Source organism: Mesoplodon densirostris, chromosome 1, assembly GCF_025265405.1.
Source record: "Mesoplodon densirostris isolate mMesDen1 chromosome 1, mMesDen1 primary haplotype, whole genome shotgun sequence".
Lineage (NCBI taxonomy): Eukaryota > Metazoa > Chordata > Mammalia > Artiodactyla > Ziphiidae > Mesoplodon > Mesoplodon densirostris.
This window is the reverse complement of record NC_082661.1, coordinates 11,598,239-11,615,466: the sequence shown is the minus strand read 5'-3', so window position 1 is coordinate 11,615,466 and position 17,228 is coordinate 11,598,239.

The window sequence follows — 17,228 nt, the reverse complement described above, 5'->3', positions numbered from 1 at the left end:
GATCTCCTTACTCCTGTGAATGGGAGGGTCCAGGGCCCAGGATGGGTATGCACAGATGTCCATTGTGTGGGTCTGTCTCTGAGTATAATGATGCTGAAGCTTATTAGCTTTGGTAGCAGCGAGGTCTTCTGGGATTTCTCTAGTCTGTAATTGTCTTTTACTGTTGTGGGTTTTGTGAGTGTCAGAAATAATGAGATGACATTAGGTTCTGACATGGCATCATTAGAGGACTGGTAATGTAGATTATGAACATGCATTCGTATAAGGGAGGGTAATAAATCAAGTGGACAAATGCTCCAGAAGTAATGAAGGTCGTGTCCAAATATATACTCTTTTGATGTACATTAACACCAGCAATGAATAATTCATGGCCCTATCCTCCGGAGGTTTGTAGGTGCCCAGCTAAAATAACAGTTTTCTGGCCATCAGAAAAACCCATGATGAGGGTCTTTGTTAAGAAGTCTGAAGATCGTTTGTGTCACGGGTAGGGTTGGATGGGATGCTGATTAGTTCATCAGGAGTGGGAGGTAGGGCCCGTGATGGCACAGCTTTCCAAAATGGAATTCTCCCGAGCACAGTTTTATGCCTCTACACGATTCCAGCAATATTATGGTTTTTGAAAAAAAAATTGTTTAGCAATTTTTAACAGTCATTAAATTGCTCTGACTTATGAATGAGCATCATTTTCCCTTCCAAGAAACACTGCAAGCTATGTATTTTACCGCACTCGAGAATGAACCAATGCAAATGTTTGTCTCTGGATATAGAAGTCCTTTTCTCATGCGCTGGGTATTTATGAGAGTTTGCACTGCTCTGCTCGTTATAAAATTCAGAACTTTTAGCACCATCGTTCAGAGGAAAGGGAAGGCTGGGAGCTACATTTGTGGGTTGCCACTTATGTGGCAACCTTTTCCTACAAATAGAATGTCAATCCAGATAAAGTGTTTTCAAAGGTCATGTCTTGTGCCCCCAAGCCTCCCACTGCAAGCCAATATATCTAGTACTATCCCAATGATAGCCAAGTGGCACAAGCTTTTGGGGAGGGTGGAATGTCCATCAGTGCTGGTCCCTGCCTGTCCCTGTCTACCTCCCTCTGTCCCAGTGTATCTCTTTCTGTCTCCATCCTTGTCTCTGTTCACTCTGTCGGAAACCCTCTCCTTACCTTATATTTTTTTTATGCTGAAGGATAATACACATACAGAAAAGTGCCCAAATCATGAGAACTCAGCTCAGGGCATTCTCGTAAACTCTGATCAGCATCCTAGAAGTCCCCTTCTAGTCCCTGCCTCTCTGCAAGGGCAGCCACACCCCTACCTTCTAACAGCATAGACACATTTGCCTGTTTCTACACTTTACATGAGTGGAATCACGTGGCTTTTGTTCAACTGACATTTTGCTCATGCGGCTTGTCCACATTGTGCATAGTTGCAAGCTGCTCATTCTCATTGCGGGCACTGTGGCCTTGAGTGCATACACCACAGTTTATTGATCCATTCTGCTGTCAGTAGGCCTTGGGAAGTTTCTGACTAGGGGCTGTTAAGGAGAGTGTCCCTAGGAACATGCTAGAACATGTCCTCTGTTCAGCGTATGCCCACATTCCTGCCATGTACGTATTCAGAAGAAGAAATGTTGGTTTCCTGTTCTTTTTATTGCAGTGTTTACCTATCCTTCAGCCATCTCAATCCTCATCGAAATGAAGAGGGAGACAGTGCTGCTTAGGCCATAAACTCAGGTGTGCAAGAAATATCACTTTATTTTTTTACTCAAATCTAAGCTCTAAGTTCTCACACTACCAGGCTGTGGGAATCCCATCCTAGTCATTTAGGGATTCCCTTTATTCCCAGGATTGTGACTGGAGCCAGGAAAGGGAAGGGGTCTCTAGCCGCTGTCAGTCCCTCTGCCGACCAGGTCACCATTCAGGCCAAAGGCTTGTTCTGCGCTGTGCTGGGGGTGTGCAGCTTGGGGGAGGCTGGGACCCTCGCCACCTCTGACCATCTCCTTCAGGGCCCCCCGGGCCTGACTGCCTCTCTGGGGGGCGCCAGATCCCTGCCACTCTCCTCCCCACCCCAGGAAATCTCTCCTTCAGCGGGAAGACCCTCACTGCATCACCCTGCTTCTCTGGGACCCCTCTGCCACTTCCTCAAGTTCTGCCCAACTTGACAGGCCCAGGATTTGGGAAAACAAAAGCCAAGATGTTTCAGGCTGGTTGCGTTCTGCTCTGGCACACTCCTGCCACCTGCTTCAATAGGGAAAGGTGACAGTTCAGGAGAAAAATAGAAATAATCTCCAGGTGTCACAGCCTTTGCTTGGCTAACAGGTCGGGAGGGTGGTGGCTGGAGGCACCTGTGAGGAGGGTGGTGCCACTTGATAAGAGCTGCTGTCTGTGGCCTCAGGCACTGCCCAGGTATCATGGTCTCTCTTTTATGGGACTCTTGTGATCCCTCGTCTCCCAGGAAGTGGGGAAAGGGTCTCAGGTGGAGAGAAGGAAGGCATGAGAGACTGTGGGTGAAGAAAGAGAAAGATGGAAGCTGTTGGGGGAACATAGGCACGGAGAGATGGTCAGCGAGAAGACACAAGTGTCAAAATACAACAGTTACCAACCCGGAACATGTGCTAAAGTGGCTGAAATGTTGACAGTCTGACAGCCTCATGTCCTGAGAGATGCCTGCAAGCTCCTGTGGTGGAAGAATGCTCACCCCTGTTTTCATTTTCTAGGACTTCCAGAACAAAGTACCACAAACCAGGTGGCTCAAAACAACAGACATTTATTCTCTCATGTTCTGATGTCTAGAAGTTCAGATTCAAGGTGTTGACAGGGCCATGCTTCCTCATCAGGCTCTGGGGAAGAATCCTTCCTTGTCTCATCCTAGCTTCTGGTGGTTGCCAGCAATCTTGGCCTTCCTTGGCTGGCAGCTGTGATACTCCAGTCTCTGCCTGCATCTTCACACGGCACCTCTGCATGTGTTTTCTTCTAAGAATGCCAGTCATTAGCTTAGGGCCCACCCTAATCCAGTGTGACCTCACCTTAACTCATTCTATCTGCAAAGACCCAATCTCCAAATAAGGTCTCATTATTATAAGGTATTGTCTCATGTGATTATGGAGTCTAAGTTCCACAATCTGCCCTTCAAACTGGAGACCCAGGAAGGCTAGTGATGTAGTTTCAAGGCCTGAGAGCTCTAGGGCCAGTGGCGTAGGTTCCAGTCCGGGTCTGAAGGCCTGAGAACCAGGAGCAGGGAGGACAGGAGAAGATTGGTGTCCCAGCTCTGTAGTCAGGCAGAGGGAGGGCAAAGCCAGCCTTTCTCTGTCTTTTTGTTCTACTCAAGCCCTCAGTGGATTGAATGATGCCCATCTACATTGGGGAGGTCAGTCTGCTTTACCCAGTCCACCAATTCAAATGCTAATCTCTTCTGGAAACACTGTCACAGACATGCAGAAATAATGTTTAATCAGATATCTGGGCATCCAATGGCCCAGTCGAGTTGACGCATAAAATTCACCACCACAGAGGCTGTTTATAAAGCTATGAGCAGGGTTAAGAGAAAAACCTGATGGATGGTGCAGGACCCTGGTATGTTTCTATCACCCCTTGGCTTGAGAGGGCAGTTGCTAGAGCCCAGAGGAGGAGCTGAAGCTGGAGGAGAGGGCCTCCCAACAGGAGCCATGGCCTTTGGTAGAGGGACCTGGCCAAACTGCAGAGACCAAGAATGGGCCAAGGGGCATGGATACCCCAGCCTCACTTTCCTCCCTCCCTCTATTTCCTGGCAGTGCCTCTCATTGTAGAACCAAGTGCCAGTCCCATGGGCACTGTCCCTGAGGACCTTCCAGGACACAGTGCAGAGTAGAGGAAGGTGGAGGGTGGAATTAGTGGGGGTTAGTGTAAACCATCCAGACATGAAGCTGAGGTTCTTCTGCTGGTGTGAGCATGGGGTGAAGAGGAACAAGCCCAGAGAGTGGGCCTTGCCAGCATCCCGGGCTGAGGAGGAACAAGCCCAGAGAGTGGACGGAAATCCGTGCCACTGAAAAAACCCATTTGCAACTAATGAGCTGCAATTCATTACAGGCAATTTCTGCAGGACAATTTCTAGTTTTCAATCAGCAGAATCAGTTTCTTTCTTTCCATGAAAGAAAAAGCAATCTAGACCTTTTTGGATAGAGAGTTAAGAAAACACCAAAATCTTATGCCCACAAATGGTTTTGCCAAGAGTTGGAGCACTCCTAGAACAGAGAATGACAAAGATACTCAAAGGACAGCTGATGTGATTATATTATCTAAGTAATTCAAACCATTGCACCTTAGATTGAGTCTAATAATCTAAATATTTCAAATGGATACTAATATATCTGGATAATTAACTCAGATTTTCTCCTCAGACCATGGTCTCCCTTTTTTTGTATAGAATATCTAATTTATGAGAAGTAAAATTAAATTTTTCAGTAATATGGCATGTCTTTCTTTTTTTCCTTTTCTCCTTTTGACAAATGAACTCAAAGGTGACATGCATAGATTTTTTTTCCACCCGAAGGCATTTAAAACATATTTTTCATGTGTAAGTCAAATGAAACATTACATATTAATCTGTACGGTGAGATTTATTGAGGTTTCTGGAGCTGTTAGGAGTTTTCAAATATGTGCTTAAAAACGTCTGAGTCATTTCTGTGATTTATTGTGAGGTAATACATAAATACACGTTTAGGTGCCCATTAAGAATAGATTTGAGGGCTTCCCTGGTGGCGCAGTGGTTGAGAGTCCGCCTGCCGATGCAGGGGACACAGGTTCGTGCCCTGGTCTGGGAAGATCCCACATGCCGCGGAGTGGCTGGGCCCGTGAGCCATGGCCGCTGAGCCTGCGCATCCAGAGCCTGTGCTCTGCAACGAGAGAGGCCACAACAGGGAGAGGCCTGCGTACCACACACACAAAAAAAGAATAGATTTGAGTCCCATAATCTGGAAATTACTCAGTTCTTTGTACTTCGTAATACATCACATTAGCTGGTGGTATAGAACCGTTATGATTTTAATGGTAATAGAAATATACTTACAGGAAGGTTAAAAGACAAGATCCACTTCTAATGGCTCTTTGAGCCACTTGGAGCAAGGTAATGCTTTGTTGGCATATTTGTAAAAATTTGAATAATGAGATTGTACGATTTAAAAAATATTGCTGAGTGCTATTTTAAAATACCATTTCTTGTAAAATATTTTAAAATATAAGCTTTCGAAATAGCCAGATGGGGCTATTTTTTTCCTTTTCCATTGTGAAGATGTCCAGGAGCCTGTGAAATGTATGTGTGAAGGGAGTCCCTAATGAAGCATGCCAAGGAAGCTCTCTTCTGCCCTTCTGGGGATGGATGGATGCTATGTGGAAACTGGCAACTGCATCTACAGAAGCTGTGGGAACAATGGTGTGGGGTGTAGTATGAAGACCAATGGGTCATTTGCTAAAATATGAACAGCGGGGGGCAGGGGGGTGGGGAAGGATTTTGCCCTGAGGGTACATTAAAGCTCTAATAGTCTGCAGGTTCTCAGTTTAGTTTGGTCTTGATCATGTTGGTTCTGTTAGTGCTCCCCCACCTCCCCCCCGAGATGAGTCAGCTTTTTCAGTTTTTTCATTGTGGATGAAGCAATGCAGAAGCAATGCAGAAACTGAGACAAACACCCTAGGAGAATTGCAGATTCTTCACTCTAGGTACCTGGTTCAAAAACATCTGAAGATTGGAGTTACTGGGACCCAAATTCTGCTGGATCTTGAGCTCACATTTAATAGTTTAACATGATGGCTAGCTGGTTTGAAAACAATCCTTGGTATTCATGATCTTTTTTTCTTTTCTAGAAGGCTTAAGGTGATAAAATATGCTGGCTTCCTCCTGGCAGTAGGGAGCACGTAGGCATTGGTTTTTGGCCGTAGATGCATATTCACATCATTTAAGGACATTCTGATGAAAAAGTAGCAGTGCTTAGCCACCTCCCCAAACCTATCGAATGAGATTCGCTCAGGACCAAGGTTTGACTGCCTGAACGGCAAAGGTGAGGTGGGGTGTACACCACTCCTTTCCCTCGAGTTTAGGCCCTGGAGGTGTTTCTCCATAATTCACCTAACAGACTACTCCCAGGAGGGCATTTGCCTGAGTGTGTTTTGTTGAGTGGCGGGGTTTTGTATGGAGAACAAAAGATTGGGCTGGGATGAGTCTCTGACATTGATGGGACTGATCTGACCCATGGACTGTCTGAGTCATAGAGAGAAAGGCTATGGGGAAGAATGAAGTGATGAGACATCATGGCATAGCTTTGTGTGGGAGCCATGACAACATATGAGGAAGAGAGGATGTCCCCGCTCCCAACACCTGTGCATGGGGCACTGCATGGCTTCAGAGCAGGAAAAGCAGCTTGTTCTGGCCCACGAAGGCTGGTGGCATTGGGAAGATGGAGTGACTGCCCCCTTTACTTCAGAATTAGCATCAGCACTGTGGACACTGGCCTGCAGTGGAAGGACAGAAGAGAGGGCATGGACTGTTGTGAGCCTATCTGAAGACTCCCTGGTGACTCTTCAAAGTAGGAACGTGTGTGTGTGTGTGTGTGTGTGTAGACATACACATGCATTTCTTAAGGAGTTTGAGGGCCTGCATTATGCACACGGGGAAAGAGCTAGGGACACCTGATCTGATGCCCCTACTGTGACCCTCACTTGCAGCCATAGGCTGGGAATGCCAGGGTCATATGTTGATCTAGTCTTGGTCTTGGTTCCTACGTCATCTCGTGGGTGGACATGACCCACAGCGACTAAGGGGAAAAGCAGAGGAACCATTGACATTTGTACCTGTCTTTAGTCTCCAACAAGTCCATGCTCCATGAGGTGCATACAGATCCCAGGGTCAATGCTACATTCTGCCTAAGCTCTGACTCCTGCCTCTGCCAGTAGCAATGTGAAATTCTCTTCATTAAAGACCAGATCAAAGGTTGCTTTCTCCAGGCAGTCTTCTTCAAGCTCCAGCAGCTACAAACCTCTCTCCATCTTCTGGTTTACTGGGACATAGCATTTGTGCTTCTCTTACTGGGGTCTACCATTTTCTTATTTGGGTAACTGTCAGTCACATACACATGTGGGGCACATCGTGGGGCTCATCCTTTGTACTCTTCCACTTTCCTACCAGATGGACACTCCTTGAAAAGGCAGAGCCCAATTGTCTACTCTGTGGTACTCGTACTTTCAGTATCTGTGAACTGAGAATGGATATAATGACAAAATGCTAGGGAAAACTTGAGGAATACTTTCAAAGTAGGTTTTTAAAAAGAATTTCTATTTAGTCTTAACAGTGCCTATAGGCTTATACAAATCTGGTGTCATTTTACTTTTTATGGGCATTAAAGAAGGATAAAGATGGTGATGTCTGTTGCCACATGTGTTCACGAACTCTTTAAAATTACTCCTTCCCTCGCCCCTCCCCCGCCCCCTCAGATCTGTGGCTAATGATTACCAGTCATTGGGCTAAACTATCCTTTTGATTAAATGGTCAAGATATAGCACTTTTGGGAGTTCCCTGGTGGTCTAGTGGTTAGGACACGGAGCTTTCACTGCCGAGGCCCGGGTTCCAACCCTGGTCGGGGAACTGAGATCCTGCAAGCCTCAAAGCGCGGCCAAAAAAAAAAAAAAAATACAGCACTGTTGAGGATTTGACCAGTGACAGAACCCACCAACCTCCTGGCTTTGTGCAGTTGCTTTGCTTTCCCCTTGCATGTATTTTACTTTCTGTGTGTATGCACAGGTTAGAACCAGCCTGTCTGCAAAAAGGAAAAGGTGATGTGACCACCTCTCTTATAGCTGGGAGTTTCTTCTCTGCTCTGGTCCTCACTCCTTAGCTCTCCCACCTGGGCAATCTCTTGACTGGCCAACAAGCCATTGAACTTGTAAGAATAAAAACCTGATATTTATTCCTCAAAATTAGAATGAGGGGGAAAATGTAGATAGTCTTCTATAACTATAGCATTGGAAAGAAATCCTCCCAAATCCCATTTGTTTACTAACTTTGATGGTGGTTGTACAGGTCAATGTTAGATAAACCAGTGCAAAGGCTGAGGAGCTCATGGAGTACCACATGAGCATCGATCTTTATTTCCAGGTGGACTTGACAAATTGGAAAAGGGAAAGTGTGTCATTAACATAACAAGATTCAGGCATCCAAGTGTTTTGTGGCCATTTGTTTCTAAAAAGGAAATATTGCTTCCTTATCAACTCACTTTATGGACTGACCACGCATAGCAGTTTCTGTGGGATAAATGATTAACATGAGTCAAAGCATAAAAAACTTTCTGTCTTCAGATATTAGCACTTTTGTGGGATTTCTCCATTCATGTATGGTATTAATTTGCCTCTGTGTGTTCAGGCAGGACAATGCCATTGCATAGTTTCAGCTTTCTTTTTTAATAAATTCACACAAATTTGCTTCAGTAGTTCAAACATATACAATCTTTTTCCTTTATCCTCAGCTGTTTTTGAATTTAGAATCTTGAGAGTGATGGGTGTTTCCCTAATATAAATTTTCCTAAATTATTTTATAAAATTGAGGACCAAATGTAATTTCTGAACTTCACACAATCAATACATTCTTCCTGTTGCTGTAGCAAGATTGAAGAAGGTTTCAATTACTTGAAGAAAATGTTCTAATTTTTTTTTACATCTTTATTGGAGTATAATTTCTGAACAATGGTGTGTTAGTTTCTGCTTTATAACAAATTTAATCAGTTATACATATACATATGTTCCCATATCCCCTTCCTCTTGCGTCTCCCTCCCACCCTCCCTATCCCACCCCTCCAGGTGGTCACAAAGCACTGAGCTGATCTCCCTGTGCTATGTGGCTGCTTCCCACTAGCTATCTACCTTACATTTGGTAGTGTATATATGTCCATGCCTCTCTTTCGCTTTGTCCCAGCGTACCCTTCCCCCTCCCCATATCCTCAAGTCCATTCTCTAGTAGGTCTGTGTCTTTATTCCTGTCTTACCCCTATGTTCTTCATGACATTTTTTTCTTAAATTCCATATATATGTGTCAGCATACAGTATTTGTCTTTCGCTTTCTGACTTACTTCACTCTGTATGACAGACTCTAGGTCCATCCACCTCATTACAAATAGCTCAATTTCGTTTCTTTTTATGGCTGAGTAATATTCCATTGTATATATGTGCCACATCTTCTTTATCCATTCATCCGATGATGGACACGTTGGTTGTTTCCATGTCCTGGCTATTGTAAATAGAGCTGCAATGAATATTTTGGTACATGACTCCTTTTGAATTATGGTTTTCTCAGGGTATATGCCCAGTAGTGGGATTGCTGGGTCATATGGTAGTTCTATTTGTAGTTTTTTTTTTTTTTTTTTCTTTTTGCGGTATGTGGGCCTCTCACTGTTGTGGCCTCTCCCGTTGCGGAGCACAGGCTCCGGATGCGCAGGCCCAGCGGCCATGGCTCACGGGCCCAGCCGCTCCGCGGCATATGGGATCCTCCCAGACCGGGGCACGAACCCGTATCCCCTGCATCGGCAGGCGGACTCTTAACCACTTGCGCCACCAGGGAGGCCCTATTTGTAGTTTTTTAAGGAACCTCCATACTGTTCTCCATAGTGGCTGTACCAATTCACATTCCCACCAGCAGTGCAAGAGGGTTCTCTTTTTTCCACACCCTCTCCAGCATTTATTGTTTCTAGATTTTTTGATGATGGCCATTCTGACTGGTGTGAGATGATATCTCATTGTAGTTTTGATTTGCATTTCACTAATGAGTAAAGATGTTGAGCATCTTTTCATGTGTTTGTTGGCAGTCTGTATATCTTCTGTGGAGAAATGTCTATTTAGGTCTTCTGCCCATTTTTGGATTGGGTTGTTTGTTTTTTTGTTATTGAGCTGCATGAGCTGCTTATAAATTTTGGAGATTAATCCTTTGTCAGTTGCTTCATTTGCAAATATTTTCTCCCATTCTAAGGGTTGTCTTTTGGTCTTCTTTATGGTTTCCTTTGCTGTGCAAAAGCTCTTAAGTTTCATTAGGTCCCATGTGTTTATTTTTGTCTTTATTTCCATTTCTCTAGGAGGTGGGCCGAAAAGGATCTTGCTGTGATTTATGTCATAGAGTGTTCTGCCTATGTTTTCCTCTAAGAGTTTGATAGTTTCTGGCCTTACATTTAGGTCTTTAATCCATTTTGAGCTTATTTTTGTGTATGGTGTTAGGGAGTGATCTAACCTCATACTTTTACATGTCCCTGTCCAGTTTTCCCAGCACCACTTATTGAAGAGGCTGTCCTTTCTCCACTGTACATTCCTGCCTCCTTTATCAAAGATAAGGTGACCATATGTGCGTGGGTTTATCTCTGGGCTTTCTATCCTGTTCCATTGATCTATCTTTCTGTTTTTGTGCCAGTACCACACTGTCTTGATTACTGTAGCTTTGTAGTATAGTCTGAAGTCAGGGAGCCTGATTCCTCCAGCTCCGTTTTTCGTTCTCAAGATTGCTTTGGCTATTCGGGGTCTTTTGTGTTACCATACAAATTGCGAAATTTTTTGTTCTAGTTCTGTGAAAAATGCCAGTGGTAGTTTGATAGGGATTGCATTGAATCTGTAGATTGCTTTGGGTAGTAGAGTCATTTTCACGATGTTGATTCTTCCAATCCAAGAACATGGTATATCTCTCCATCTATTAGTATCATCTTTAATTTCTTTCATCAGTGTCTTATAAGTTTCTGCATACAGGTCTTTTGTCTCCTTAGGTAGGTTTATTCCTAGATATTTTATTCTTTTTGTTGCAATGGTAAATGGGAGTGTTTCCTTGATTTCACTTTCAGATTTTTCATCATTAGTATATAGGAATGCCAGAGATTTCTGTGCATTAATTTTGTATCCTGCTACTTTACCAAATTCATTGATTAGCTCTAGTGGTTTTCTGGTAGCATCTTTAGGATTCTCTCTATATAGTATCATGTCATCTGCAAACAGTGACAGCTTTACTTCTTCTTTTCCCATTTGGATTCCTTTTATTTCCTTTTCTTCTCTGATTGCTGTGGCTAAAACTTCCAAAACTATGTTGAATAAGAGTGGTGAGAGTGGGCAGCCTTGTCTTGTTCCTGATCTTAGTGGAAATGGTTTCAGTTTTTCACCATTGAGGACGATGCTGGCTGTGGGTTTGTCATATGTGGCCTTTATTATGTTGAGGAAAGTTCCCTCTATGCCTACTTTCTGCAGGGTTTTTATCATAAATGGGTGTTGAATTTTGTCGAAAGCTTTCTCTGCATCTATTGAGATGATCATATGGTTTTTCTCCTTCAATTTGTTAATATGGTGTATCACGTTGATTGCGTATATTGCGTATATTGCGTATCACGTTGCGTATATTGAAGAATCCTTGCATTCCTGGAATAAACCCCACTTGATCATGGTGTATGATCCTTTTAATGTGCTGTTGGATTCTGTTTGCTAGTATTTTGTTGAGGATTTTTGCATCTATGTTCATCAGTGATATTGGCGTGTAGTTTTCTTTCTTTGTGACATCCTTGTCTGGTTTTGGTATCAAGGTGATGGTGGCCTCGTAGAATGAGTTTGGGAGTGTTCCTCCCTCTGCTATATTTTGGAAGAGTTTGAGAAGGATAGGTGTTAACTCTTCTCTAAATGTTTGATAGAATTCGCCTGTGAAGCCATCTGGTCCTGGGCTTTTGTTTGTTGGAAGATTTTTTATCACAGTTTCAATTTCAGTGCTTGTGATTGGTCTGTTCATATTTTCTATTTCTTCCTGATTCAGTCTTGGCAGGTTGCGTATTTCTAAGAATTTGTCCATTTCTTCCAGGTTGTCCATTTTATTGGCATAGAGTTGCTTGTAGTAATCTCTCATGATCTTTTGTATTTCTGCAGTGTCAGTTGTTACTTCTCCTTTTCGTTTCTAATTCTATTGATTTGAGTCTTCTCCCTTTTTTACTTGATGAGTCTGGTTAATGGTTTATCAATTTTGTTTATCTTCTCAAAGAACCAGCTTTTAGTTTTATTGATCTTTGCTATCGTTTCCTTCATTTCTTATCTGATCTTTATGATTTCTTTCCTTCTGCTAACTTTGGGGGATTTTTGTTCTTCTTTCTCTAATTGCTTTAGGTGCAAGGTTAGGTTGTTTATTCGAGCTGTTTCCTGTTTCTTAAGGTGGGATTGTATTGCTATAAACTTCCCTCTCAGAACTGCTTTTGCTGCATCCCATAGGTTTTGGGTCGTCGTGTCTCCATTGTCATTTGTTTCTATGTATTTTTAAATTTCCTCTTTGATATCTTCAGTGATCACTTCGTTATTGAGTAGTGTATTGTTTAGCCTCCATGTGTTTGTATTTTTTACAGATCTTTTCCTGTAATTGATATCTAGTCTCATAGCATTGTGGTCGGAAAAGATACTTGATACAATTTCAATTTTCTTAAATTTACCAAGGCTTGATTTGTGACCCAAGATATGATCTATCCTGGAGAATGTTCTATGGGCACTTGAGAAAAATGTGTATTCTGTTGTTTTTGGATGGAATGTCCTATAAATATCAATTAAGTCCATCTTGTTTAATGTATCATTTAAAGCTTGTGTTTCCTTTTTTATTTTCATTTTGGATGATCTGTCCATTGGTGAAAGTGGGGTGTTAAAGTCCCCTACTATGAATGTGTTACTGTCGATTTCCCCTTTTATGGCTGTTAGTATTTGCCTTATGTATTGAGGTGCTCCTATGTTGGGTGCATAAATATTTACAATTGTTATATCTTCTTCTTGGATCTATCCCTTGATCATTATGTAGTGTCCTTCTTTGTCTCTTCTAGTAATCTTTATTTTAAAGTCTATTTTGTCTGATATGAGAATTGCTACTCCAGCTTTCTTTTGGTTTCCATTTGCATGGAATATCTTTTTCCATCCCCTTACTTTCAGTCTGTATGTGTCTCTAGGTCTGAAGTGGGTCTCTTGTAGACAGCATATATATATGGGTCTTGTTTTTGTATCCATTCAGCCAATCTGTGTCTTTTGGTGGGAGCATTTAGTCCATTTACATTTAAGGTAATTATCGATATGTATGTTCCTATTCCCATTTTCTTAATTGTTTTGGGTTCGTTAGTGTAGGTATTTTCCTTCTGTTGTGTTTCTTGCCTAGAGAAGTTCCTTTAGCATTTGTTGTAAAGCTGGTTTGGTGGTGCTGAACTCTCTCAGCTTTTGCTTGTCTGTAAACGTTTTAATTTCTCCATCAAATCTGAATGAGATCCTTGCTGGGTAGAGTAATCTTGGTTGCAGGATTTTCTCCTTCATCACTTAAATATGTCCTGCCAGTCCCTTCTGGCTTGCAGGGTTTCTGCTGAAAGGTCATCTGTTAACCTGATGGGGATTCCCTTGTGTGTTATTTGTTGTTTTTCCCTTGCTGCTTTTAATATGTTTTCTTTGTATTTAATTTTTGACAGTTTGATTAATATGTGTCTTGGCGTATTTCTCCTTGGATTTATCCTGTATGGGACTCTCTGTGCCTCCTGGACTTGACTGACTATTTCCTTTCCCATATTAGGGAAGTTTTCAACTATAATCTCTTCAAATATTTTCTCAGTCCCTTTCTTTTTCTCTTCTTCTTCTGGAACCCCTATAATTCAAATGTTGGTGCGTTTAATGTTGTCCCAGAGGTCTCTGAGACTGTCCTCTGTTCTTTTCATTCTTTTTTTCTTTCTTCTGCTCTGCAGTAGTTATTTCCACTATTTTATCTTCCACGTCACTTATCCGTTCTTCTGCCTCAGTTATTCTGCTCTTGATCGCATCTAGAGTATTTTTCATTTCACTTATTATGTTTTTAATCATTGCTTGATTCATCTTTAGTTCTTCTAGGTCCTTGTTAACTGTTTCTTGCATTTTGTCTATTCTATTTCCAAGATTTTGGATCATCTTTACTATCATTATTCTGAATTCTTTTTCAGGTAGACTGCCTATTTCCTCTTCATTTGTTAGGTCTGGTGGGTTTTTATCTTGCTCCTTCTCCTGCTGTGTGTTTTTCTGTCTTCTCATTTTGCTTATCTTACTGTGTTTGGGGTCTCCTTTTTGCAGGCTGCAGGTTCGTAGTTCCCGTTGTTTTTGGTGTCTGTCCCCAGTAGCTAAGGTTGGTTCAGTGGGTTGTGTAGGCTTCCAGGTGGAGGGGACTAGTGCCTGTGTTCTGGTGGATGAGGCTGGATCTTGTCTTTCTGGTGGGCAGTCCACGTCTGGTGGTGTGTTTTGGGGTGTCTGCGGACTTTTTATGATTTTAGGCAGCCTCTCTGCTAATGGGTGGTGTTGTGTTCCTGTCTTGCTAGTTGTTTGGCATAGGGTGTCCAGCACTGTAGCTTGCTGGTCGTTGAGTGAAGCTGGGTGCTGGTGTTGAGATGGAGATCTCTGGAAGATTTTCGCTGTTTGATATTATGTGGAGCTGGGAGGTCTCTTGTGGACCAGTGTCCTAAAGTTGGCTCTCCCACCTCAGAGGCACAGCACTGACTCCTGGCTCCTCAATTTGGGATGATTTGTTGTCCATTCATGTATTCCACAGATGCAGGGTACATCAAGTTGATTGTGGAGCTTTAATCCGCTGCTTCTGAGGCTGCTGGGAGAGATTTCCCTTTCTCTTCTTTGTTCTCACAGCTCCCGGGTCTCAGCTGTAGATTTGGCCCCACCTCTCTGTGTAGGTCCCCGGAGGGCGTCTGTTCTTCGCTCAGACAGGACAGGGTTAAAGGAGCAGCCGCCTCGGGGACTCTGGCTCACTCAGGCCTGGGGGGAGGGAGGGGCATGGAGTGCGGTGGCAGAGGCCGGCATGACGTTGCAGCAGCCCGAGGCGCGCTGTGCGTTCTCCCAGGGAAGCCGTCCCTGCATCCCGGGACCCTGGCAGTGACGGGCTGCACAGGCTCCCCAGAAGGGGGGCGTGGACAGTGACCTGCGCTCGCACACAGGCCTCGTGGAGGCGGCAGCAGCAGCTCCAGCGCCCAAGCCCTTCTCTGGGGTCCGCACTTTCAGCTGCGGCTCACGCCCGTCTGTGGAGCCCCTTTAAGCAGCGCTCTTAATCCCCTCTCCTCACACACCAGGAAACCAAGAGGGAAGAAAAAGTCTCTTGCCTCTTCGGCAGCTCCAGAGTTTTCCCGGACTCCCTCCCGGCTAGCTGTGGCTCACTAACCCCTTCAGGCTGTGTTCACGGCGCCAGCCCCAGTCCTCTCCCTGTGCTCCGCCGAAAGCCCGAGCCTCAGCACCCAGCGCCGCCCGCCCTGGCGGGCGAGCAGACAAGCCTCTTGGTCTGGTTAGTGCCGGTTGGCACTGACCCTCTGTGCGGGAATCTCTCCGCTTTGCCCTACCCAGGTACGTGGGGAGTTTCTTGCCTTTTGGGAGGTCTGAGGTCTTCCGCCAGTGTTCAGTAGGTGTTCTGTAGGAGTTGTTCCACGTGTAGCTGTATTTCTGGTGTATTTGTCTGTTCTAATTTTAATGAAATACATTATCTCATGCAAAGTTCTAGCCTCCACAGTTTCCTCTATCACATTTCTGACAGGTTTTATAATGCTTATTTCAACTCTGACAGTGTTCTAAGGATATATTCAATTCTTCATTAATAATATATAAATTACCTTTTTTTCAAGGGAGTAACTGAGGTTGGAACCCAGGTTCCAGGCTGCTGGACTGTTGATTTGGTGCTATTCATCAGGGTCTAGTAGACACCTATAAGGAGAGGTCGGGGAGGGGAGGGGGCTGTGCCTTCCTCTCTGAAATCTCCCTTGTAGCAGTTTACCCTAGCAGCTTGGTTTCTGCCCCTTGGTTCTCTAGTTTATTAAACTAAGAGTGAATTCTAGACCCAAGCTGGCCCAACTAGATTTGTTCTCTTGAGAAAACAAATGCAGAACCAGAAGCAGATCATGGAGAGATGTTGTGTAATAGAGAATTTGGCCTCTGTCCCTAGTTCCTGGGAGGGAGCTTCTAAACTCCTGGAGTATCCTGAGTGCCAGGAATGTCTTTGTTATTCATGGTGGCCAACTGGACCACACCTCAGTTTATGCTAAACTGAGTCCAGATGGGGCTGGTCACACCTGAAAGCTCAACCATATAATTAGAGGGTTGGGCATTGGGCCAAGTGATATCATCCCAGCCTCTGGAGAGGTGGGCTGGAGATCAAGTTCTGTCACGTGGCTGATGATTCAACCAATCATGTCTGCCAAATGTAACCCCAACAAAATGTCTGGTCACCCAGGCTTGGATGAGCTTTCTGGTTGGTGAGCACAGATGTGCTTGGAGGATGATGTGCCGTGATCTCATGGGGGAGGACCTAAGAGCTCTGCATTTGAGACCCTCCCTGATCTTGCCCTGTATGTCTTCTCATGTGGTTAGCCCTTTAAAATAAAACTGCAGTTGTGAGCATAGTGCTTTCCTGAGTTCTGTGAATTATTCTAGTGAATTATTCAACCTGAATGGTTCCTAAGAAACTTCTGAATTTGTAGCCAGTTGTTCAGCAGTGCAGGTGGCCTGGCGACCCCAGAGCTCATGGCTGGTGTCTGAAATGAAAGCAGTCTTGCTGGGGACTGAGCCCTTGCCCTATGGAGGCTGTGCTAGGTCCTGAGGGTTGACCTCAGTACCGAGTTGGCAGTACAGCAGTAACCAAGCTGTATTAATGTAGAAATTTAGAGAGAAGACTTCAGGCTCCTTAGCTGTACCACAGCTCATGAGACACTGCAGTGTCCTTCCAAGAATGCCCTTTTATCCTTCCCCCACACTTCCTTCTAGCTAGGGTGGGACTACCATTTGCAAATCAAAGAAACTTTGGTAGTTCAGGCAGGAAAGGAGGCCATCAGAAGCCTGTGGTGCCCTCTCCCAGCTCGGATCTTGTTAAGTCCTACCTGTTCTGGTGCCCTAGAATCTGGCCAGGTGTAAGACCATGGTTCCTGCATGACCCCATCCCATCTTGCATCCTCTGCCCCAAGTCTGGTTTAGGGCTGCAGCCTGACTCTGCTTTTCCTTCCCGGACAGCTCTGCTGTTAGCTTGGACTGTAGTAGATGCTTGTGGGGAATATGGGCAGGAGGACCTTGGGATACTTCCTCCAACTGTGACCTATAGAGGCTGCCCTGGGCTGCTTTTATGTTAAGTTCTTCCATCTGCCATCAACACCATTTTCTGTTTGGCTACTGTTTGGCCTACGTGTTCACATTTTTGGTGTTTTAGTTTTATTTAATGACAGAATAGAGGAATTTTATTGTCTCC